The sequence below is a fragment of the Echinops telfairi genome, unplaced genomic scaffold (genome assembly GCF_000313985.2).
Source record: "Echinops telfairi isolate 266 unplaced genomic scaffold, ASM31398v2 ScPeMD7_31;HRSCAF=116, whole genome shotgun sequence".
Classification (NCBI taxonomy): Eukaryota; Metazoa; Chordata; class Mammalia; order Afrosoricida; family Tenrecidae; genus Echinops; species Echinops telfairi.
The window spans coordinates 20,838,810-20,864,416 of record NW_022103928.1 but is presented as its reverse complement, the minus strand read 5'-3'; the positions used below and the strand labels follow the sequence as shown (position 1 = coordinate 20,864,416).

Here is a 25,607-nt window from a genome sequence, read left to right as displayed (position 1 = left end):
CCATGGACTGCTAAAAGGACAGACCTATATGCCTAGAAATAAATATGGCCAAAATATTCCTTAGAGGCAAGGATGGCAAGACTTTGTCTTACATTAAGGTGACCAGATTTTAACATTGGTAAAGCGGGACACCATTCACCGGGAAGGGGGGAGGAGGGAGGGGAGGTTCTTGATTTAAAAATTGGTCTATATGGACCAAATAGATCATTCCCTAGCTTGTCATGCATTCTTTCCAAAAATCGGGACTTTTTTAAAACTCCAAAAATCGGGACTGTCCCGTCAAAAGCGGGGGTCTGGTCACCTTACCTTAACTCCTTCAACACCAAAACTCCTCTTACATGTCACACACACAAGCACTCACTCACTCACATCGAAAGCTAGAGAGACCAAGAGACCGAGCGACAAAAAGACTGAGACACAGAGAGACAGAGACTCTTGAACTCTAGGGCAACATCTGTAAGTTCAGGAGGACGGGATTAGTCCAGAAACAAAACCAAGTGGCTATAGGATCAATCACTGTTTGGGACCACCTTTCACACTCGGCTCCCCATAAAATGCTAAAGTCAAATGTCTGTTCACTTTGAATTAAATATAGCTAACTGGAGACTCGGGGATTCAAACATTTTTCATGGGATGACAAATTTATCAGAGCCCATTATCGTCTCTAATTATATGGGTCCATGCACCATGGAAAGCAGGGAAAGAAATTACCAAGGACTATGCTCCCTTGTACCACGTGGTCCAAGAAGTGCCGTTTTCACTGCTGCATAATGTCAGCTCATTGTCCACAAAGCCCAACCCACTGCCCTCATCTTTATTTTTGCTAAATGAAAACCCTTGCCATGACCTGATGTTCCTTGATGTTGTTGTTGGGTTTTTTGGGGGGGAAACAAGAGACTCTCGGATGATTCCTGGTCCATTGTCTCCCTGCATTGAACTACAATGAGTCACACCCCAGTCCATAAACCTAATCTAAACAAATCATTTTGATGGCTTTTCCCGACTTTGCTGCCTTCGTCTTCGCTTTGCATCACTTCGGGCATCAATGAAACCCCATAAGTACAGCCATTCTCCTTTAACTGGGGCCCGGGGAGAAGAGAAGCGGAGAAGACGACTTACAGCTACCAGGTAGACACTGGAATCTCTCAATAGGGTTATATTCCTATTTGTCAGCAAATATAATGACAGTTCATACCAGAGTAGGTTAAATCTGAGTGGTCTGTACCTAATTCTGAAACAAATTTCTCTCTAAGCCTTAGATAAGAATATGCAGGACTTGAAGATTCCTGAAATTCTACAACATATACATGCATAATGTGTAGACTCAAATAAATCTACCTCTCCAGTCTTTAGAAGGCATACTTTGGAGCCAGACACAGATGTATTTTGTTGGTGTTCCATTGAAAAATCTCTGTATTATGTGGCCCATAGTGGTATTCACCCTGGGGTTATTCATACCGAATCTTCATTATTTATTTTGGGACTCACATGGTGTTATTTTTCATTCAGACCTAAAGTGGGCTATGCATTCTGGGCAACACAATAGTTAAATGAAATTCGGAGACCTACAAAGTCTTGCAGCCAAAGCAGGGAAGATTTATCAATACTGCAGGCCTCAAGAGAGTTGACCTAGCAAACAAACCAGGCTTGGTACTCAAATGCAAAGCTCAACACAATATACAACACAATACAAGAATTCTAATTCATGTGTCAACAAGACCAGACATCCAGCAACCTTCCCCCACCCTCCACCCTTCTAAGATTAGTCCATTAGTAATAGGGCAGAATCAATGACTTCATGTCACCGCACGCGCTGCCATCTAGTCAATTCTGACTCACAGCAACCTCTAGGACAAAGTAGAACTGGCCGTGTGAATTTCCAAGACTGCAAGTAACTCTCTATGGGAGTAGAAAGCTTCATCTTTTGCCCACAGAGTAGTCACTTCATCTTTTGCCCACAGAGTAGTCGGTGGTTTTGAAGTGTTAACCTTGTAGTTAGTGGCCCTGTAGTTAGTGGCCCTGCACATAACCTACAATGCCACCAGGGTTCCTGGTGGCAAGTATGGCGAGATTTCATATCACTATTTGCACATGTTATCAGGAGACACCAGTCCCTGGAGAAGGACATCGTGTTTGGTAAAGTAGAAGGGCAGTGAAAATAAACAAGTGCTTAGAAGCTCAGTAAGGAACCCAGAGGGTGCTACTGGGTAAGTTGTGGACTGCTAGCCAGGGTAGGTGGTTCAAGATTAAGACTCTCAACTCCTCCCGTAAAGATTTATATAGCCTTGGAAACCCTGTTGTGGGTTTTAGTCTTGGTTTTGATTAAAGGTTATGTAGTTCAACTTTCTGTTTTACAAATGGGAAAATTGAGGCTCAAGGAAGTTTAATAGTTGGTTAATGTCATACAAGATGTTAGCTGGCAGCAGATCTGGTTCTCAGCTCAACCCAGGTATTTTCACTTATGGATTCAATGAGCCATGTCTCAGTTTCCTGCTTCTTTATTAATAAAAATGGTCACCTTTTACTGAGCTACTCTAAATGCTGGGCACTGTACTGGGCTGCTTACAAACTCATATATTGCAAGCACGCAGTCCCGCACTTAAGGTGTGTTTGTGTTATGATGAACTACACTTAATGACCATCCATTTTTAAAAGTCACTCATGTTTTTTAATGTATGTATATTTTAAAACACATCAGTAGGCTTTATAGGTAAGGTTTACAAACCCCAAAGAAAAATAAATCTTAGATTTCTAAAGATATTGGCAATAAAAGACAATAAAACGAGAACTTTAAAAAAACAAAGAGGTGTGTGACTTAGGTTACAACTGAACTATGATAGTCTTATCATAAGTTAGAGACTGCCTGTATGTCATTTTATCCTCTGACCATGGTACGGAGGCCAGTTTCATTCCCTTATTGTCACAGGAATGACTCAGAGAGGTTCCATCACGTGTCCAAGACGACCCCTCTCTCCAGTGGTAGAATCTATAGCAGGAATCATGTCTGTACTGCAAGGCTTCCCTGACTACAAACTTCCCTGGCGTACTCTTATCCTCTTCCACCGTTCTTATTTGTAGCTATTTCCATCTAAAAGCAGGTGTGATTGAAATCAAAGGGCAGCTGTCCATAAGTTAACTCAAATGTTCTCTCTTCCTGGCTCCAGAAAACACATATGTTCATACATACACATTTAAATAGATGCAAAGCATTTAGAGTGAAACATGATCCTCCTCCCACCCCAAACTTTCTAGGTACAACCAGTGTTTTAAGAACACATCATGCAGGCTTACACATACATGTGTATATGTTCATACAATGGAGGGAATCCCATTAGATAGATTGTTCTCTCGCTCTTCTAACTTTGTACTGCAATTTGGGGGAAAGCTCACAGAACAAATTGGTTTTCCATTCAATAAGTCAGGCACATTTTGTTTTAGGACATTCGGTGCAATCCTTACAGCATCCCACACTCTTCCCCTTCCTCCCTGTGCTTCTCATTTCAGTTCATCTTTCTTTCTTTCGTATCCTCAAAATTTTTTGAATTTTGTCCCTGGGCAAGTACTGCCCTTTGACCTGTATGGTTGATTGTTCTAAAGAGTGCATACCTCCCTGGTGTTATTGTCCACGTTATAGGTTGATCCACTGTTTGATTGTAAGTTGAGCCAAGAGGATGAATTCAAGGATGACCCATTTTCAGCCTTCCACCAATTTCTATCAGACTGGTAATCTGACCATTTTTTAACATGATCCGGGCTTTTGCCTCACATTTTTTTCTCACTCTATACACAGGGGTTCATACTGTTATCCCTTACAGAGTGGCCAGCAGTGGCAGATGGGCACTGTCTAGAGCTTCTTGTGTCCAGGCCGTCAAGGCTAAGGTTCAGATAGTCCATGAATCCTTGGACTGTTTCCATGCGTCTTTGATTTTCTTCACTCCTTCTTTGCTTTGGACAGGGAGGGACTGAGAGTTGCAAGGGAGATGCCCTTAGATGGCTGCTAGTAAGCTTTAAAGATCACAGTGGATGCTCACTTTTTGTGGGGTGAGGATGGTCCCCAACAAATCATCACAGGTCTGGTAGGTACAACTGTACAGCAATAATAAGTAAAGATTATAGTAAAATCATAGAGAGCATGAGAGATAGAGGAGAGATTGAATTAATGGAGTCAGACACAATTCATGGTAGCATGCTCACCTCAGCCCTGCTTGGTGGTCCTCGTGGGGGGAGTCCGGCCGCGAGAACAGGAGAGAACCCAACTTTATTGCTAACCAAGGGTTATATCTCCTTAGGGGGGCATGGTTACAGGTAACTACACGTCACAGGAAGGGGCAGTACAACAGGCATACACATGATAGGAAGGGGATGTATGATAGGCATAAGTGTAACAGGAAGGGGAAGAGCTAGGGTTGTACACATGATAGGGAGGGGAGGAACTAGAGGTATATATGTGACAAGAAGGGCGGGCCCCAGATCCATGATGGCGGCCTAACCTTGCTCACCCCAGGGCGGGCTTGACCTCTCTGGGGTCTCCTACAAGGAAACACACAACTACTATCCTTATCAGAAAGGAGTGGGCCCTATTTGTTTTGGGATAAACAGTAGTGACTGCTTGCTCTAGATGGCTGATAACCCTTAGGGAGAAGAACCCTGACCTATTTCTGATGACCTCCAAGTGTATAGTCATTCGCAAGCAGCTAAGTTTGGCATATATTTGGGGGAGACAACTTGGGAGAAATCCTTCTGTTTCCACAACTTTTCTCTTTCATCAGAGTCTTGGAGACCATTCGGTGCCTTACGACTGAAACCAAAGATAACAAAGGCTCTGCTGTTCAGTTGACGCTATCTCCTAGTGACCCGATGGGACCAGGAAGCATGATCTCAGAAGGCTTCCAGAACCATAGATCTACACCATAGGTGCCCAGATTTATTTGGCCTACTGCCCCCTATTCAGGAAAAAGGGGTGGGGGGAATTACTTAGTGCCACCTTGGCAATTAAAAATGTCTGTACTGTTGTTCATAATCCAGGGTAAAGTGTAGGTATCTGCTTTTGAAGTGGCTGGTGGGTTCAAACCACCAAACTTTTGGTTTGCAGGAAAGTGTTTTAATCACTGTGTCACCAGGACTCCTACATTACTGCACATAATTCTTTTAACACCATCAAAGTCTTAAATCCTATGCATATAAGATAAACCACTTAACCAGTTCACTTTTGAGAGATATTTTCCCTTTTCTTTGCTAATACAAATAATACTACAAGAGTTCTCTTAATCATATGCCTTTGCTCACATATGGGGATTGATCTGCTGGATAATTCTTTAGAAGCAAAATTGCAGGGGCAAAGGATACATGCATTTTTATTTGAGGTATTGCCCATGTTTCCCTCCAAAGAGGTTGTAGCAATTTAAACTCCTATAAATAGTATCTGATATGACTTGTTTCCCCCATACCTTCACCAATACAGTGCATTTCTGATTGTAATTTAATTTTCCACAGAAGCTTCCTACTGCAGAGAGAAAGTGCTGACCAGGTAGCATGAATGTAACTTGGCATCTATATTTCTTCTTGAAAATGCACCCACCCATTGACATTCTAATTTATCATCTTCTTATGAGTTATTAAGTGTGAGTCAGTGGCCTTGACTCTGCCCTGCTCTGGGTAAACTGGCAAACTTGAGCTTCTGGGTTTGCAAACCTAGATACACAGTAATCCCAGAAACTATCCCTGCAGGAAACCCTGCTGAAAGGAGTCACCAGTTCATTTTACTCTTTGAACATTTAAGGATAAAGTGCAAATGAAGCATATCTCTTCCAATCAACCAATCATTTTAAATTATAACTAACCTCAATTTTTGAAAAAACAGTGATTATGGGTCACATTTTTTTTCTCACTCAAGTGTGCCAAAAAAAAAAACTCTTTTGGATGTTTCACACCAAACCTCCTACGTGTACAAGAAGTATCTAATTCACACAGAATATGCCCTTAGGCTCAAAACTCCGCTTCATGATTTCTGAAGTTAATCAGAATGCATACCACAATTGCTCTCAATGATTGTCACAATAGAAGATTAGAACCTACTCTCCCCTTTCACCTCCACACTCACCCACTGGGGCATCACAGCTAGCGTGCTGTTCCTTCCAGTAATTCTGGAGGTGTTATCGATTTATTGTTTATTTTTCACCAAGTTCATGCACTTAGGAGGAAACAGGGTGTAATATATATGCACTTTCAGAAAACTGCTTTAATGTTGTAAATAATATCCAAAAGCATTTAATGAGCCTTTCAGAAGTGCCTGCTTTGCAACAGGAAGCACTGGAAATCCAATCAACAAATATTAATTTTGCAATGTCTACGTGCATGACTAAAAATTGTATTCAATGAGGTAAGTAAATCTCTCTAGGGAAAAAAATGCATGAATTCAATACATATTTTCTGAGCACTCCCTACATGCCAGGCACAGAGCTAGCACCATACCTCCCAAGATAAACAAGTACATTCTCTGTCTTCAAGTTAGGAAGAGTCTGCTGGAATTTTTTCAACAACTAAGATCACCAATACTGCTAAAAGAAAAAAGCAGGGTCCCAGCCAAAGTTCATTCCCAGGATGTTTCCCACTACATGTGATTTTCAAAAACTCTGAAAAGTATTATGGACATGTTACCAACAGGAGAAGAATCTCTCTTGGTACATAGACAAAGAGGGAGTCGTGTGAACAGAACAAGGGAATCCTGCTTCGTTTAACATCAAGAAATCCGTGTCTCAGGCTGTTATCCTTTCACCATGCTTATCCCAGCTGATGACTCATCAAACAATCCCCACAGATGGACCACATGAGGCAGAACAGAGCACGAGAAGAAAAGTTCATTACCATCCTGAAGTATTCGGATGACACAGCCTTCCTTGCTCAAAATAAAGAAGACATGAAATACTCAGGAAGAACACAGAGACAGCCTTCCGTAGGGATGGCACCCCACTCAGCATAAAGGAAGCAAAACTCCCCACATCTGGACCATCGTCGAGCAAGGCCCTAATACATGGAGAGATCACTGAAGTGGCCTGGGATCTCATTTTACGTGGATCCACACTCAACACCCGTGGAAAGAGAAGCAAGAAATCAAACGGCACATTGCATTGGACAACTTTACTTCAAAAGATCTCTTCAAAGTGTTATTAAGCAAGAGGTCACTTTCTAGACTAAGATGCGTCTGACCCAAACCAGGGTCTTTTCTGTCACCTCGTACATCCGAAAGCTGGACAATGAATTAGGAAGACGGAAAAATCAATGCATTTGAATTATAGTGTCAACACAATATTGAGTATACCATGGGCTATCAGAACAAATCTGTTTCGGTAGAAGTATAGCCAAGATGCTCCTTAGAAGCAAACATAGTGAGATTTGGTGTCACGCACTTTGGTCATGTTGTCAGAAGAGATCACTCCCTGGAGAAGGACAGCAGGCTTGGTGAAGTCGACGCCCAGAGAAAATTGAGGAAACTCCTCTACAAATTGGACTGACACAATGGCTGGAAAAAATAACCTTAAACATAGCAATAATTGTGAGAATGATCTAGGGCCCGGCAGTCTTTCATTCTATTGTATATAGCACCCCTGTGAGTCAGAATCCGTTCAAGGGCATCTAAAATGAATGTCCTTCTTAAACCCCATTCCACAAGGCCCCACATCACCACCATCATGGTCTCCTAGGTTTGATGCCTTTGCGTCTCTGCACTTAACATTTTGGGAACCTAATTAGAGATTGTCTTATAAGAAGATGATGAACTTGACAGACTGGGATGTATTTTCCTTCCCTGGAGTTTACATTATTCTGACAGCAAGGAAGCTGAGAGTGGAACTAGTTCCAAGCATACTCCCAAAGGACATCAACAAGGAAAAACAGACCCTGAGCTGTATAAATCCACTTGCTACAAACTCTTTTCACGCGTCATAAGCAGCATGTGAAGTTTAATCCTCATAGAAAAACAATTCAAAACCCAGGTACATTTTGTCCTCCCCACATTTGCCATGCTTCGATATGCTGAGCTATGAAACAAGATGGAAATGGCAAACAGAAAAATGAAATGAGCCCTTGGAGATTCATTCTTTAGTTTGTCCATTCAAATACACTGCAGAAGGGAGTGCTTTCTCTAAAGAAATTATTCAATTTTGACACTCCCTAACTTGTGCTGTTCGGAGAAGAATTGTCTGGCTCTAACGAATGGAGGAAATTTCCAGAAATCCCACAAATGATGTGGCTTTGGGAGAAAAGCGATTTCGGGAAAGCTACAGAACATGGAACATGTATCCCTACAGTTTCGAAATGATTTACGCAGAATCACTTTGGCTCGCTACACTCACTCCTGCCGGCCTGGAGTATGTGCCAGGTGGGAACAGTTTTCCACGGGCTCTTTGCAGAATTTAAGGGGAGTTATAGTGGAAAGGAAATCACATTTCACAGTGGCCTTAAATAAAAGGCTATTTTTTCTTTAAAAAAAAAAAGAAAATCAGAATCAGTATGTATGTTTACATTTTGAACTCCACAGATCCTATCAAAAATTTATGTAGGAATAGAGAGAAGAGAGGTTTCTATTTGTTTCTTTGATTTTTTTATACCAATAGTCCAAGAACAAAGCAAGGGAATACTGCATGGTATAAAATCAGGAAAGGTATGCATCAAGGTTGTATTAGCTCACCATACTTATTCAATAAATATGCAGAACAAATAATCTGAGAAACTGTCTGTAGGAAGAAGATGGGAGGAAGGCTTCTTAACAACCCGCCATATGCAGATAACACAACCTCACTTGCATAAAGTGAGAATTTGAAACACTTGCTGATGACGACCAAGGATTGCAGCCTTCTGGATGGATTACAACTCAATGTAAATAAAACAAAAATCTTCGCAACTGGACTAAGAGGTAACACCATGTTAAACAGATAAAAGATTGAGGTTGTCAAAGATTTTTGTCTAGTATGGATCCACAATCAATGCGCATGAAAACACCAATCAAGAGATCAACAGAGCAGCTAAGTGAGTGGACTAATTCCACACAGAAGAAGCACACCAGCTAGTGTGATCCAAAGATGAGAATAACAACATCCCAATATGATGAAGGGAGAAGTATCAGAGCTCAAATGGTGAACACCCAATTTGTAGAAGGCTATGGAGGCCAGTGAGAACCCTGTCAAATCCCCTCTAGCCAAAACATAAACAGCTTTATTATCAGAGAGAGGTTATTGTAAACTTGATTATAGTGAATCAAATATGGCATAATTTGATGCTGGGTAAGTTGACCTCCCTCCTGTCCCAACCTGGATTTGATCTAGGCTGAAGTATTTCTTGGTTGTCTCATGACAGAAATTTCTTCTCTGGCTTTTTAAAGACTGATGGTGGTTTTTTTCCTTCTTACTCTTTATTTGAATTTTTATCTTTATAATATTATTGTTTTCTTCCTCTCATTTTATTTTGGGTTTATTTTTAATTGTTTCTATTGGGTTTCCCAGTTTCTGAAGCACAGAAGGAAGAGATACACAGAGACAGTAACATAAAAGAAGAGATCGTGCATTGGATAAATCTGCTATACAAGACCTCTTTAAAGTGTTGAAAAGCAAGACTGTTGCTTTGAAGGCTAAGGTGTGCCTGACCCAGGGCCTGGTATTTTAAAGTGCCTCCTGTGTATGTAAAAGGTGGACACCGATGAAGGATGACCAGAGAAAAGTCAATGTATTTGCATCGTTACTGATGAAGAATATTGAAAGTACGATGGACTGCTAAAAGAACGACAAATCTGCCTTGGAAGAAGTCCAGTCGGAAGGCTCTGTAGAGACACAGGTGGTGATAATTGGTCTCACATACTTGGGACATGTTATCAGGAGAGACCAGTTCCTGGAGAAGGACATCATGCTTGGCACAGCAGAGGGGCAGCGGAACTGAGATGGCTTGCAACAAGATGGCTTGATCCCGTGGCAACAACCATGGGCTCACAGGGAAGAACCATCGTGGGGATGGTGCACAACTGGTCAGGGTTTCACGGGTCAGAGCCAAGTGGATGGCAGCCCAGCAACAAAAACAGCCCAAGAAAAGTACTACTTTGGATTGCTATCTTATAACTTAATATCAGATCAATATCTGGTCACTTTCAATGAAAGTAACTGTGCTGCCCAGGTGACGCTGCTCTATGACAGATGTCCTGAGTGCGTCTCACACACAGAAAGACACACGGCTGAAGAAAAGTACTTTGGCTTTCTACCATAAGAACAGCAGACCTCAAGGTTCTGCCGAAAAATATTCATAGCTAAGAATTCTCCTCAGCTTTCTATTTCAGCTTTCTACATTGGTAATTTTGGGTGCTCAGTGAAAATAATAAATAGCTTGGAGTTAAAAAAAAACAAACACATTCTCGAATACATTATGTTACTGCTCTATGTTAACTGGAAATGACCACACCGCCTCCATAAATACTGTCTCTGATCGCGTGTCCAACTCCCTCTTAATCTACCTAACTGACCTCTCCTGTGAGCAAAGCAGGGGGGTTTCCAGGTGCCTCTTTTAGGAAAATATGGCTTCCTCCAGGTGGACAGCCCTAGAAGAACTCATAACCAGCCGACGTGTAAGCCCACATTCTTTGGTGGGTCAGAAAGTCAATCAGATTCTACTCCCCAATTAAAACTAATTTCTATAAGATGGGAGGTTGCATTAATATTTCTGAGACCCAATGCTTGGCCTCAGGAATCTACATGTATACGTATGACTTTTCCCAATGCTATATCAACTGCTCATGGTATATGAAAGTAATTAGGTTTCTCTGACAGCTGCAGTGAGAACTACATTTGAGTAACTACAAAAGGAAGGCTACTGTAGTGTCACTTTCCACGTACCCATGGAAGTGGCCATCTATAAAAATACTGCTTGCAGTTTTCTGCACATAAACTAACACCGTGGTCATTGAAGAGGGACAGGTGGGAAGTCTTTAGACACACAGCGTTCAGGCGTCTGTCTGGCCACCTGGACCAGCACACCATTCTGTTACAATGCCCATCAAAGCAGGCCCTGTAAAATGTGGTGCAAGTACTGAAAATGACCACTTCACTGTAACTCGAGCTCAACCTCCCCCGGGGGGCAGCAGGAAGTTCCCTCAGCTGGTTCCTTGCCACCCTGCTGCACCCTCAGCCATCCGGCTGCTTTCCAATGTTTTGCTGAAGATGAACCATTCCTCTTCTACTCTGTGCTGCCTCTTCCAGTTGCATCTCCTGTCACTCTTCCTCCTCCTCCTCCCCCGACCTTTTCTTTCCATCTATTGTTTCCTTTCCTTTGTCAAAGAGATGCTACTAGGACCACAGAAGCTTGGTCCTGGGGCACCCACCCACTGGGCCAAGTGTAGCGGTGAGGTTGTAAGGACTGAATATGAAAGAGCAAGGCCCTGCCCTTGCCCAGTGAAGGGCTCCTTACAGATTGATTCACCTGTGTTAAATGTTGAGCCAGAATTGGGCAGCAAAGATGTGCAAGCTGAAAGAAAAAAGCCAAGAACCCAAAGCAACCAATTTAGAGGTCAGAAGCAGTCATCACCAGGAAAGTAGGATGGACAAATGTCAGCCAAGACAACAGCAATCAAAGGAAAGGGAAACCCCAGCAGGGAGAGAGTCATAGTTCAGGAGTAAGGCTGAGCACACCATGCGAGCCGCTGTCTATTGTGCACATGGCTCTGGCTAACCTCCCTGAGCCACAGAGTAAAGGGAAAGGGTCTGGAGGGTCATCGTGCATGGCTGTCCAGAATATGATTCCCTTTGCAACCTAGCCTATAAGGAAATGCTTAAATCCCATGCAAACGAGGAAACATCTCTCACCACCTTCCAGTCCTATGACTCTGATAACCCCTCTTCTCTGTGAGAGCTTCCCTGTCTGCTTCCTACAGATGGATGCTTCCACTAATTCTTAGGTTTCTTTTTGATTACAAATAAAAGCTCACCCACCCATGCCACACTCTTAAGTTACTACCGACTTCTTTTTCTCTCCTTCATTAACCAAAAATGTTGTGGAACAACTATTTCACCTGCTCAATACTCCCCATCCGAATTCTTAGCTGGGGTAGTGGGGACTCATAGGTAGAATACTGGCCTTCCACTTGGAAGAGCCAGTTGAATCCCCAGGCAATGCATCCCACACACAGCTACCTCCCATCACTCAATGGACGTGCTATGTGGGTTTCAGACGAGCTTCCAGACTAAGATAGATTAAGAAGAACAACCTAGAAATCTCCTATAGAAAATTGGCCAGTGAAAACACTATGGACCCTAGCATTCCCATCGATATCCAATCATGGGGATGGCGCAGGGCTGAGAAGCATTTAATTCTCTTGCACATGAGGTTAACATGAGATAGGTCCTCTAGCAGCTAGCAGCAACAAATCTTCTCTCTGCCATTCCAATAAAAGTGCTCTCCAACGTCACTACTGATGACCTCTGCCCTAAACCTCATGTGCCTTCTTTGACTCCTCACAGGTAGAATGCCTTACAGGACCCCTTGAGATCTCCAACCTTGGTTTTGGGGGAAACCTTAAAACCTTTGGGGTTGTAATCACTCTTCAAATTAACAATTTCTTGTTCCTACAGACCTGGCCATTCCCTTCTTTAATCCCTTCCCTCATATCTATTCCAATTGCCACCACTTAGGCCAGATTTTAGGCCTCCTTTGCTGGTGCTAAGGAACACTGGTGCTGTTGTGGGTTTGGATGTAGGCTGCTAACTTCAAGGTCAGCAGTTCAAAAGAGCCAGCTGCTCCACTAGGGAAAGAGGCTTTCTCTTCCCATCAAGATGTACAGCCTCCGAAACCCACAGGGAAAGTTCCACGCTGTTCTGTAAGATCACTGAGTCTGAATCGACTTGACCGTAGGAGTTTGGTGCTGCTGGTCTTGCTGCTTGAACCACTCCCATAGCAATGTTCTATGTAGCTTCATGATAAGTTTCACTTCGACGGTACGCTCCTCGTAGGTAAAGACTAAATCATATCTGTCTTTGTATCTGCAGGTGTAAGCACAATACCAGACATGCCACAGGTATGTGTTCTAGAGTCCGGCCAATTCTTGAAGAAACATGATAATAGCTTCTACCTCATAGCACAATGTCCAGCCAACTTATAGTATGCCTTCTTATTTGGAAGAAAATGGGAAGAAATACTAAAATATGTGGGGAGAAGGAAGCAAAAGTAGAGAGAATATTCCATGATAATCAGCCTGAGATCACATTGAGATGGAAGAGAGGGTAGAAGGGCCCCCCCACCCACCCACACACACACACACAACCCTATACCCATAGAGCCCTGAACACTCTCCTCAGTTTCCAATAAAAATAAACAGCTAGTAGTGCCAATGGTAAATAATTATTGTACCACAGAGTAGCGTTATTTCACAGATAGGAAGTTAAAGACCTAGAAGCCCAATATCCCACTGAAGGTCTTGCCCTTTGAAAGCAGCAGAAACAGGACTCGAACTTACTTATTCTTTCAGATTCAAGAGCTCTCAGCCACTCCGAGTCACATCCACACTACCTCTCCAAAGGACTCGTGTAAGGAAAGAATACGTCAGCCTTCTAAAGAAATGATTCAGCGCTTCCTCCTTCACCAAGTTCCTCTAGAAGGAGACCAGTTCTGTACTCTCAAGAACATTGCAGAGAATCAACAACTTCAAGTTTTAACACGTAAGGGTAACTCTTAGCAGTTCTGGTAGCATCGTGGTTACATGTTACATCTGCGAAGTCAGGAGTTGAAACCACCAGCTGCTCTGAGGGAGAGAGGCTGGGCTTTCTACTCCCGTGAAGCGTTTGCCTGGGAAACCCTCAGGGGCAGCAGTGCCCCTGTCGTGTAGGGAGGGGGACTATGAGTCGGCATCCACTCATGGCAGTGGGATTCTTGGGCTCCGCTTCTAGTGAAGTCTGCACAAAAGAAAATCAAACAAACAAAAGGGATGGGGGTGACCGAGTAAACAAAACAAACAAAGGCTATAGTTTTAGTGAAATTACGCTTCCATCTTTTGGTTTTATCTGAACCCATCTTAATTTCCTATGCACCAGCCCATCCGAGTTGTTCAGGAAGACATTGGACAAAGAGTCCGCAGCAGCAGCCTAACAGGTGGGATGAACAGCAACCACAATAACAAAATATGAGACTTAAAGCGCAAAATGAAGGTGGGTTGCCTGCTGTAGCCATAGAGGACCTGACTTCAAATTACGGCTATTAAGATGATATTCTTTCATCTTAAAATTGTAAAAAGGTCTGAAAAACTGTTCCTTGATAAGCATCTATTACTCCAGTCACCACGTAGAAATTTAACACCTGCTTGCTGCAGAGAACCTAGGCACTTCATCTTCAGCAATAATTAAAAGCTTTTCTGGACAACAGGAGAGGACATTTTCCAGATCGATGGATGGCAATTTAGGAAATGTGTTCTTTGCTGGAAAACCCCAGAAATAATTATTGGCAGAAAGGTAACAATCAAGCAATTTTTTAAGATGTGTTTTCTGCCCTCCCAGAGTTACTAATAAGCTTATGATATTTGGGTGAAAATATTCATTTATCCACACTAACACCCATATATCCGTTCACAGGAAATATTAAATTTCAAAATAAAAAAAAGCACTGCACCAACAGAAATTAATTTGGATTTGGGTTTGAGTTTTTGAGCATAGATAATCCCACTGGGTGACAAAAGTCACTTTGTCTTCCATCTTGTCACAAGCGCAAAGAAAAGCAACTGCACTCTAAATATTTAATTAAAAGTAAAATCAAGTTTAGCTAATGATGTAGCACACTGCTAGCAAGTAATAAATAAGAACATTCTTGCACATTATCCACATTAAGAAACATGGTCCTGATTGCTGTGCTTACTGATTACCAGGAATTTCCTCTTAGTAGTAAATAGCCATTCGAGCACTGCTGATGACATGTTCTCTTTTATTTTAAAGAGTTTGTAGTTGGGGTAATTTGAGGCATTCGAATTTCCACGGTGACATTTCCTCCTATTTGCAAGGGGTTCACGAGGCAATATATGACACTGCTTGCCTTTAGCAAACACACTGTTTTCATTTGGGGGTGGGGGCAGGGAGCGGGGCGACTGCTGATGCAGTCTGATGAAACTGTTCCAGAGCCACAAAATCACCGACAGATGTGCTCTCTGCCAAGGGAGTTTCCCTAGGAATGTTCTCATTTTCTCCTCTCTGTTTAGAGAAAGTTCATTTGGAATCTGTTAAAATGTATTAATGTGCAGTGTCTCATTATATATTGCTGTGGGCATACTGGCAAGAGCAAAGTTTCACAAAGATTGGTGCTGCGAGCCTCTGAGGAAGGAGAATGCATCCAAAGCACAAACCTTCCCTACACCCTGCTTTCCAGAAGGGAGAGCTCACCCACTGGGAGAAGTTGAGAGCCTAGAGGGGCTTGCTCCTTCCCACCTATTCCAAACATTTGGGTTGTTCAAGCTGCACTCTAGGGCGACTGTGACCTATTCACAGTCACAGGTGGGCGACCTGATGACAAAGCCATCACCTGCACATACCAGTGTGATCACAAAAACAGAAAGTAGTTCTTAAGTCAGCTTTACACGGAGGACGAGAGTCTTAAAGAAAAGGTGCATTGAGTATGGGGGTAGAGTTTTATTGACTATCAAATCAATGCATTTGAAAATTTCCACGGACTAGTGAAACGGAGTCACATTTCAGAAACCACACTAAAATTACAGGTAAATGTAAGCATTATGGGGAGGATTACATGGGTTCCTTAAGACAACAACAACAAAAACACTGCAGTGGAGCTGATCCCACCATGAGAGACCCCATGGACCAGTGTAGAAATGTCCCTGTAGAGGCCCCCCGGCTACAGTCCTGACAGAAGCAGTTACTGCCTCACTGTTCTCCCACAGAGCACAGGGTAGATTTGAATTGACCACCTTTCAGCTAACATCCGGGTCTTTAGCCAAGGGAACACCAGGATTTCTTTAGTGAATTACAGTTGATTTCTCACTGTTAGGGTAAGGCTAAGACAATATAACAATGATTATGTTCCCAAGGCAATAAAATCCTTAATTATTAGTTTAAAAAGACACCCCCTCATCTCCACACACCCCCTAAAAAAATAATTCAGTCTTCCATGTCTGAATGAAACCAGCAAACACGTGCTTTCCTGCGTTACTTACTACAGAGGCTCATCTGATTGATTCAAGAGGTTTCCTGAACTGCTGAGGTTTTGGCCTCTCAGCCCTAGCTTCCTGGATTTAAATCCCCTCTAACACCCCTTTATCTGGGTGTTCTTACACAAGAACTTCCTGATTTCCAGAGACCATGCCAAGAGAGGGAACATATCAAGCTAGGAGAGGGAAACACTCCAGTTTGAGGAGTGGGTCCATCAGAGTGTTGGTGGTGTAGTGGATTATATGTTGGGCTGCAAACCACATGATCAGCAGTTCGAATCCACCAGTTGCTTTGCGGGAGAAAGATGTTGTTTTCTATCCTGCAAACAGTTACCATTTGGAAGACACACAGGGGCAGTTCTATGCTGTCCTACGAGAGTTGCTATGAGTTGGAATCAGCTGATGGTCGTGAGAGTGAGCAGGTGACAACAGACAAGAGCTGGGATCTCCCAGCCTGGATGCACTCTGCTTCGGCGCAGCTCTCCTTTCAGACCGCAGCACTCACCACCGTCTCAGGAAAGCTTGTGAAAAAAGCCCATCATCTGAATGTCTACTGAGGTCAAGAAATTAGCATCATCCAGTGCTTCATATAGTAATGATATTTGTCTGAGGGCCACAGTTTGAAAACCAAAGTGGGTAGGAAGCAGTGCCCTGCCTATGGTTCAAAATTATGGCCCAAAAGGGAGAAGACAAATTCATTTTGAACTAGGTGAAATGGATTCAAGGTGAATTCACTTTTTATCAGTTCAGAAAAATAAAATAACAAAAAAAGGTCATATCAAAAGATCAAAAGGTCAGGCATAATGGCCATGGAAACATAGCACTTGGTGGTATTCAAGAAAACATGGAGGCTTTCTTCCAATAAAGTTTCTTCCAGAAGAAGGCAGAATGCAAGGAGTAGAAACAGATTCCCTGTGAGCACAGTCCATGATACTTTCAATATTCTTCTTAGTGAATTCAGTAAGACTTCAAAATCGAGATTAAACAATCAGATAAAAAGGAAACTCCAGAGCTAAGAAAACATATTGGAAAATAGTATATACCACTGAAAATCTAACGCAAAAAAAAGAGAAACAGAAAAAATCACAGTTAAAAACCGAATTGAATCCATGAATTATGAAAAATAGTTAAATAATTTTAGTAAATAGAGAATAAAAAGTTGAGCTTATTAAAGCACAGTATTAATTTGAAAGACAGATAAAGTAATCTAACAAAAGAATAATTGGTATGCCTGGAACAGTGGAACAGGAAAAGAAAATTTCTGGGTGATAACAGAAACATATCCTTCAGTTGAAGAAAAAGCTGAATTTATGGGTGGAAATGAAATATCCAACTGAAAAACATATCAAAATGAGCATCAAGATCTCCTACTAAGTTGTTATATCTCAGGGATAAAATTAGTTATTCCAGTATGTAAGAAGAAGAAAAAAATCACATACAAGAGATAACAAATAATCAACCTAGTCTCACACGCACCCTAGCATCCCTGAAGATCACTTAGAAAAGTCTGCAAACTTCAGAGGGCAAGAGAAAGTGGCCCAACAATGCCCTATCACAGGGGTGTTATTCCAGTTAAAGGCAACTGGTGGATACCCTCAAAAGTGAAAAGGCCCAGGAAATATACTCTCAGGAACCTCTCTCGAGCAAAATAAAACAAAACAAAACAAAAAAAACCACTGTGGTGAAAGCACTAATACTGGAACCAAATGGAAATAGAACTAGGACTAGATTCCCAGGGAAATTATCGCTGCGCAGCAGAAGGAGGACATCATAACTTGCCAGATTAAGGTGATATGAGCAACAAAACTGAAAAATATTGAAAGAAATAAGTGGAAGCTTATTCTGTAATTTTTCCTAGCAAGTGACAATGTTTAAAATTGATGTAGGTAAATGTTCACAATGATCCCAACTTCATAACACTTTCATCTTCCCCCCAACCTGTAGAAAAGTCTTTTAAGAACACATATCTTTAATGTTGAAAAAATACAAACCTGAATTCAACAATTGCAGTTTTATTTGCTTATTTTTCTTCTGTTCAATTCAAGTAAAATTAAGTTTCACAGATTTATTTTTAAAGCATAAATATTCTGCTCTGTTTTAGTTTCATGTTTATAATATTCATTCTTACATCTATGCATCTTGTAGATATACTCATGCATTATTAATTTAGTTATTAATGATAATCCTTAATGTATTTCATTATTAATAGTAAATAAACTATGGTACACATGCAACAAGGGAATACTATACATCACTGAAGACTCATGAGGAAACTGTGAAACACTTCATGACATACAAGGACTTCAAGGACATTATGCTACCGGAAGTTAATCAATCATGAAAGACAAATATTGGGGCAGAAAATGTAAGATAAAGGTTTTCACACCAAAAGAAATAGGCTTAGATGGTTACCAGGAGTGCAAGGGAAAGAGACAGAAGAGGAAACGAGTAACAGAGTAGATGCTTGTTAACTTGGTGAAGGGAATGAGAATGTCCTGCAAGAGAGAGAAGAGAGAGGTGGGAAAAGTGGGGGGACACAGGGTGAGCTTAATTCAGAGTTCAAAAACTGATTTAAATTGTTGAATGCAAAAACAATGCTTTGAAAAATAAATTCCTGGGGGAGGGAATACTACACTTGGTCTTAGCCAAAAGGCCACGAAGCGATAGGAGGAGGGAATAAAGAGGAGCTGATATCAAGGGGCTCACGTAAAAAGGAAATGTTTGGAAAAGGATGATGGCAACATCTGTACAAGCTTGCCTGATGTAATTGATTTACAGATGGTTATAATATCTGTAAGAGCCTCCAATTAAACGATCAATAAAAAAAGAAATAAATTCCCAATAAAAAGTTAAAAAACAGAGAAAGAGAGGTTTATAGGGACGCTCTTCAAATATTCTCAGGGGTCATGTCTCAGAAATGGAATATATTGCTTATATTTTAAATGATGAGCATGACTCACTTGTAAAAGAAAATTCATAACATATCATGCCCTTTTTCTGACGTAGTAACTATGTATAAGTGAATCTTCTTCAATAATCAGACATCCTGAAGTGCCGGTGGATGAGGCATCATTTTGAAAGCCCATCCTCACGATGAAGTATACTAGAAGGAATTGTTATGTGTGACTGAGTGGAATGGATCCAAGGAAACAATTCTGGGAGAAGTTGTATTTCATATTCTTAAATCAAACTGTAGCTTCAACTTCTTTAATGAGCAGTACCTAACATTCCTTAAAGGAGTCCCTTTTGCCAAGTGAGCTAAGCCATAGGTTACTAAACACATACTAAGCATTTCAAACTTCTTAGCCACATCACAGGAGAAAGATGAAGCTAACTGCTTCCTTACAGATGTATCACTGAATCCTTGTGGGGCAGTTCTAGTCTGTCCTGGAGGGTGACCATGAATTGGTATCCATTGGGTGGCAGGAGGTATGGTTTGGGTTTTAAAATTCCTTGAGCACCTACTATGTACCAGGAAATATGCTAATGTACTTTACTATTTAATGCTCGCAATGACCCTAAGGGATAATAATAATGATGATGATCAGAGCAATGACAGCTCACATTTAGTCAGTGCCTTCTATTTGCCGGGAAAATGATTTTCATGAACTAGGATTCTTCAGTGGGAAGTCCTCCTCACAATGGGAGTCTATTATGTGGTAGAAGAGAAAGCAATGAAAGTTTTCTTTTAAAAGGAAAGGGTTAATAGTAGTATATTTAGAGAAATTGTGTGGGTTAGCCTGACCTGGAATTGAAAGATAGCACAAAGAAAAAGCTGGCAGAATTCTTGGGCATGGAAATATTAACAACATTTTGAGCACAGAAGTAAGGGGAAGTAAGACCACACTAGATCTCTGAAGAAGCGGATACAATAATTTTCATTAAATTCTGATTGTCCTGGAAACAGGACTGTAAACATTATAATTAGATAAGGTCATATGCAAGTACAGTAAATCACAATTATATTTGAATCACATATAAACTCCAACCCCATGTTGGAAGAAAATCTGGAATGGTTTGCGATGTATTTTTGTCAGCATAATCAATAATCGAAAGGGGAGAATTTTGTTTCAGAATGAAAGGATTGGGTGCACATGGCATGCTCACACAGATTCACACTCTGAACATGGCTCTCCTGGCAGCTCCAACCAAGACCGTGTAGCTAGAGAAGTCTGTGGTTACATGTGTCTCCTTCTGTTCATAGATTCCCTTCTCTGTAGGAATACCATGAAGTGAGAAACAAGGAGATGTGTGCTTCTGGTGCCCTGTGTGATTCTCCACACAACTGAAGATCCCTGCTTGCTCTCCCCACCCCCGTACCCCCTAACTTCCGGCTTCTAAAGCGGCCTGCATATGAGCAGAGTGGAAGTACACCAAGAATGAGCAGGGCCATTCACCCCTCACAGCAACAGCATGGATTGGATTATACTATTATCTGCTCCAGTTCTCAGATTTCACATTTTACAGGAAAGGGCAGCAGGGAGATGGAAAGGAGCCAGTCCCAGGTCAATTGGAAACAAGAGCCTTGGGAGTTCATGTAGACACCCCTCTGATTCCTTGTGATTGTCCCTCCACTCTAAAACATTCTAGCTAGTTTGTTTGTTTCCCCCTATTTTAGGATTTCCATCCTTGTATGTGTGCCATTGTCCATGCTAATTTTTTCCATACCACACACACAGAGTAAAGAAGAAAGGATGATCATTTTTCCCAATAATAATCCTCATGAATTGAAAGTTCAGGCTACAGCTTTATATGGCTTGGCTTGGCTTGGTTTGGGTCTAGGAAGCTGGCTTGGTAAATTACAGGTGTGATTCCTTGAAACCACAGTGATGAAAGTGATTTGAAATCATACTATTGACAGTTATAATAGAAACAAATGTCTACTTACCACTCACGCCTCAGCTCTGGTGAGAACAAATCAATACCGTAAAATGCTTTCAGCTTTCCAGAGAAAGGGTCTACCTGAAAAATACCAGGAGATCGAATATTCACATTGCTTAGGACCCAGAAGTGTGTGGATTAGGACATTTTTCAGGAGGTAATAGGAGCAGACAACAGTATAGAACACATGAGCTCCCTGTCCTTAGGTTTTCATTTATTCATTTCATCCTTCCTTTCATTTGTTAAGTAACTCTTATCTTTATTGCCTTGTCCCTGTGGTGTGTGTTTGGACTATAGCAGTAAAAGACAAGGTCTCTGTATGAAGGAACAGTCCAGTAGTGGAAGCAAACAACTATGATAATGCACTAGTTTGATCTATGCAACTATGTAATAGGTATGCATAGACTACTAAGGCAGGACAATGAAGGTGCATAACCTAGTTTTGTCCATGGGAATTGCAATGACCTGAAACAGGGTCTTAAAACTGACTGTCATAGGAGATGGATGAAGAGGAGAGAGAAAAGTGATAAAGAATACCCAAACTTGGAACATATTAATTTTCAATATGGCATCTATTTGGACACTGTGATACTTAGGTTTATTGTGCCAATGTGGCCAAAAGGAAGATGTGGGTGGTGATTAATCAGGTCAGTTTATTTGGAGGACAAAGAGATAAATGGCTCTGCAAGGCCCATCCCCTTCTCTCTTGCTCTCTGGTGATTGGACCAGCATGCTGCTGCTTTAGCTAGTTCTCTGTCTTAACCTGTGTGTTACCCTACCTGTAGGTCAAGCCAACCCATGGATCCTGTTGCTAGAGCTTGAGGCTCCTTCGAAACCTGCTTCCCTACACTGTTGATTCATACATTGCTTGAGCTTGAGGTTGGTGGATCCCGTCGCTTTGCATTGTTTGAGTTTGATATTCCCATCCGGGTCTGCTTAGCTAAGCTCCCATGCTACTGACTGTTGCTGACTGTGGCTGGCCCACTCTGCTACCTGCTGCCTGTGGTATGAGGGAAGACTCCGCTGCCTGCTTCCTTGACCTGGGACCAAAGCTTCCTCTATGAGATGAAAGATTTTCAATATATTAACTATTCCACAAAGTGAGTTGAACTGAGCCCTCTGTACTGCTGTGTGGACTAATTATCTGTTATATTCCTTCTTGAAATATAAACCTATATATATTTATCATAATAAGTGTCCTGGTTTTGTTTCTCTAGAGCAGCAGTTTTAAACCTATGAGTAGCAACCCCTTTGGGGGTCAAATGACCCTTTCACAGCGGTCACCTAAGACCATTGGAAAACACAGTCTATCAGAATACGCATATTCTAAGTACCCAGCTTGAAGATTGTAACCCATGCTACACCATGCTTCAAGACAAAATTTCATGTATTTGTAATTAGAAATACCTATTTCACAGTATATAATTATATATTGTTTTTGTGATGAATGACTATGCTTTAATTATGTTCAATTTGTAACAAGGAAAATACATCCTGCATATCAGATATTTGCATTGCGATTCATAACAGTAGCAAAATTAAAGTGATGAAGTAGCAGCGGAAATGATTTGATGGTTGGGGGTCACCACAACATGAGGAACTATATTAAAGGGTCGCGGCATTAGGAAGGTCGAGAACCACTGCTCTAAAGAACCCTAACCTAACACAGTCGCTGCGCCACAGGCAAACCAATCCTACACACCTGACACTGCCATCGAGTCAATTTCACCTGAAAGCAGCCCTCCTATAGGACAGAGTAGAACTGCTCCCTAGGGATAAAGGCTGTAAGTCTTGATGGAGAACAGTGACCAGTAGGTTTAATAGTCCAACACTGAATCCATAGTTCCACCAGGACTCTTAATAAGAGAGAAACATGTTATTATACAAGTCTACCTTTAAACAAAAACCAAACTCACCGCATTGAGTCAATGCTGACCCATCGTGACCCAACAGGACATGGTAGACCTGCCTCTGTAGGTTTCTGAAAATACTTCTTCATTGGAATAGAAACCTTCATCTTTGTCCCATGGAGCAGCTGATGGTTTCAAACTGCTGACATTTTGGTTAGCAGCCCAATGTGGAACCACTATACCACCAGGGCTCCCTATAAGTCTTTAAAACAGGCCAAATTCTAATTTCTTAGGGATAATATTATTTTCCACAAGTGTGTATTGGACCCAGAACAGACCAATATATTTTTTCCACTCATTTTACTGCCCAGAGAATAATCCTTCTTTAAAAATGTACCAAAGCCAGCTCCTGAAGTTAGCATCAGATATTTAATTTTCAGCCACTCATTCCTGATTTCTGGTTGGTAGTAGCAAATCAGTTTCATTTGGGGCATTTTTTCTCCTATTGTAAGTAGTTGTATTAAAAACACCCCTCACTGCCCTCAATTGTATCTGGACTCAGAGGAACCCTGTAGGACTGGGTAGAACTGCCCCTTTGAATTACTGAGACCTTAAATCTTTTATAAGAGTAGACAGCCTCATCTTTTAACCACCGAGAAGTTGAAGGATTCAAACCACTGACCTTGTAGTAAGCAACACAGTATGTGGTCCGTTGTGGCAAGAAGATTCCAAATAAACAGTCGTAGCTGATAGTACATTGGGTGCCCAGCCCTTCTCCTAGAGTGCTGGTGGTGCAGTGGGCTGCTGAGTGCAAAGTCAATAGTCCGGAACCAGCAGCTGCTCTGCCGTAGAAAAGATGAGTTTTCTACTCTCCTAACCAGTCATGGTCTCGAAACCCACAGGAGCAGGTTTACTTTGTCCTCGAGGTTTGCAGTGAGCTTGTTTGGGGTTCCCCTTTCCACTATAAAATTTAAATAGGTCCCTGGAGGCTGTAGCTGGTTTCTCCAGCCCACACTCTCTATGGGCAAAGAATGAGCATGAGACATAAAATCAACCAACTGAACCTTCTCTTGAAGAGAAAAGAACCCTTCGTGAAGTGACGTGTTCCTCACGTGGTCATCCTTTACTGCAATGGCTCCTCAGTAGAAAAGCAGACTCTAGCTTGATTCTTTTCCTGTTCCTCTCTGGCCTTCTTGAATGTGTTCATGCCTTGAAAGGCTCCTACAAATGCATTTTTTTCCCCCCAGTTAGCCTGAGTTGGCCTCTGTTGCTTGTTTCCCAAAGAGCCCTAACTCTACTTGAACCCTCCCATCAATATTTTGTGCAAATGCTCAGATGATTGGCGGATATCTACATTTGCTACAAAGTTATTAAGTTAAGCTAAATCTGCACCCCTCTTACTAGAGTCTGACATCAGTAATTAGATGGAACAAAACACACCACGTATTCCATATGGCAGGCAGTTTAGTCCCTGATAAGAGTAAACAATTACGTGTAGCCATGCTTCCATCCTCCAGGTTGGAAACCACCCGTCTTATCTTCAAACACGATTCATATACTCACAGATTGTGGAAATAACAGGTTTGGATTATTGAAGGTTATTTTAACCATTGGTTCCAGGGATGTAAGAAGTCATTTCGTTAGGGAGTCCCTTTGGGATTTCATGCATATTATCTGAAAAGGTTGTTCAATGTTTAGATTCATTTTTTTTAGGGTGCAGGAAGAAAGCCCTTTTATAAAGTATCTCCTATAGCTCTTTCTATTCTTCTCAAGTCTGCCCCCAATTAAATGTTTATTATCTTCTTTACTGAATTTGGGAGAATTGGTGGCTATTTTCAGAGAAGCTCATTAGGATGATAGAGATTGATTATTTTTAATTGAGGTAGCGGAGGTGTTGAGCATTCATCGGGCTTTGAGTAAATGTTGCTAGGATAGCAATTTCCCAACCACTTACGTGAGAAACATCACGTCTTCAGCATTTGCAAACAATCCAAAGTCACTTCTCCCTTTCATTTTTCCCCTTTTCCTAGTATCGCGTCTGGCAACAGATGTGTGCTTCTACAGTCACTTCAATAATTTAGAAACCATTTGTGTATAAACACACATACATATATTATTCATTCTTGAGTAGGAGTTGGAAACCAGGGACAAAGAAAAGATGGAAAGAGAAGAGTGCACACTTCGTTCTGTACCTCCTTGTCCAACATTAAGCAGCCGATTTACCTCCACTGAAGGTTACCCTTTCTCTTGCTCTTACATCCCTTCAAATTCCTTGGACGCGTTTGTTCTTATTTGTTCTTAGTTGCCACTGATTCATGCCAATAACTTTAATAAAATAATCAGACCAGGTTTTCATCGGCTAGCTTTTTTCTTTTGGAATTAGATTATCAACCCTTCCTTTCTTGTCTATTTTAGTTTAAAAATCCCACTGAAATGATTGAGCATCAAAGTAATACCCTATCGACTCTCTCACTGTCTCACTCACTCACTGCCTCACTCACTCACTGTCTCACTCTCTCACTGTCTCACTCTCTCACTGTCTCACTCACTCACTGCCTCACTCACTCACTGACTCACTCTCTCACTGTCTCACTCTCTCACTGCCTCACTCACTCACTGTCTCACTCTCTCACTGTCTCACTCTCTTACTGTCTCACTGACTCACTCTCTCACTGTCTCACTATCTCACTGTCTCACTCTCTCACTGT

General features: G+C 41.6%; 1 protein-coding gene across 5 annotated transcripts in view; it reads right to left on the bottom strand.

The window, feature by feature from the left end:
* FHIT (fragile histidine triad diadenosine triphosphatase) overlaps window positions 1-25,607 on the bottom strand; it is a 1,817,667-nt gene that overhangs the window by 1,059,950 nt on the left and 732,110 nt on the right. For 3 of the 5 annotated variants that reach the window (XM_045289941.1, XM_045289942.1, XM_045289945.1), the window contains one exon: window positions 21,057-21,130. The exons of 1 other annotated variant lie outside the window; for it this stretch is intronic. The gene's annotated coding sequence lies outside the window, so the exon portion shown is untranslated. The remainder of the gene's footprint in view (window positions 1-21,056; window positions 21,131-25,607) is intronic. One more of the 5 variants, XM_045289943.1, reaches the window with a different exon arrangement.